Source organism: Octopus bimaculoides, chromosome 6 (assembly GCF_001194135.2).
Source record: "Octopus bimaculoides isolate UCB-OBI-ISO-001 chromosome 6, ASM119413v2, whole genome shotgun sequence".
Lineage (NCBI taxonomy): Eukaryota > Metazoa > Mollusca > Cephalopoda > Octopoda > Octopodidae > Octopus > Octopus bimaculoides.
In genome coordinates, this window is record NC_068986.1 from 47,598,000 (window position 1) to 47,598,555 (window position 556).

The 556-nt window shown below is 43.7% G+C and overlaps 1 protein-coding gene across 1 annotated transcript in view; it reads right to left on the reverse strand.

Moving 5' to 3' along the window:
* The window catches only part of LOC106875377 (neuronal PAS domain-containing protein 3), a 543,460-nt gene that overhangs the window by 504,923 nt on the left and 37,981 nt on the right, over positions 1-556 (reverse strand). The gene's annotated exons all lie outside the window — the stretch shown is intronic.

Sequence of the window (556 nt, forward strand, 5' to 3'; positions counted from 1 at the left end):
TGTGTGTGTGTGTGTGTGTGTGTGTGTGTGTGTGTGTGTGTGTGTGTGTGTGTGTGTGTGTGTGTTCATTGATAGAAAGGCATGTGTGTATATGCTTCAGTTTGGCAATGTGAAACGATTTGAACAGGTTTGAATTCAAAACGTAAGAAGTCAAAAGAAATACCGTAAGTACAAGACTTAAAATTTTAGAATGAAGGTTTGACTCGATACCTATAATCCAAATAACTATATATATATATAGTTCACAGATGTTGTGTGTTGGCACTCCGGCGCTTACGACGTCGAGGTTTCCAGTTGATCCGATCAACGGAACAGCCTGCTCGTGAAATTAACGTGCAAGTGGCTGAGCACTCCACAGACACGTGTACCCTTAACGTAGTTCTCGGGGATATTCAGCGTGACACAGAGTGTGACAAGGCTGGCCCTTTGAATTACAGGCACAACAGAAACAGGAAGTAAGAGTGAGGGAAAGTTGTGGTGAAAGAGTACAGCAGGTTCACCACCATCCCCTGCCGGAGCTTCGTGGAGTTTTAGGTGTTTTCGCTCAATAAACACT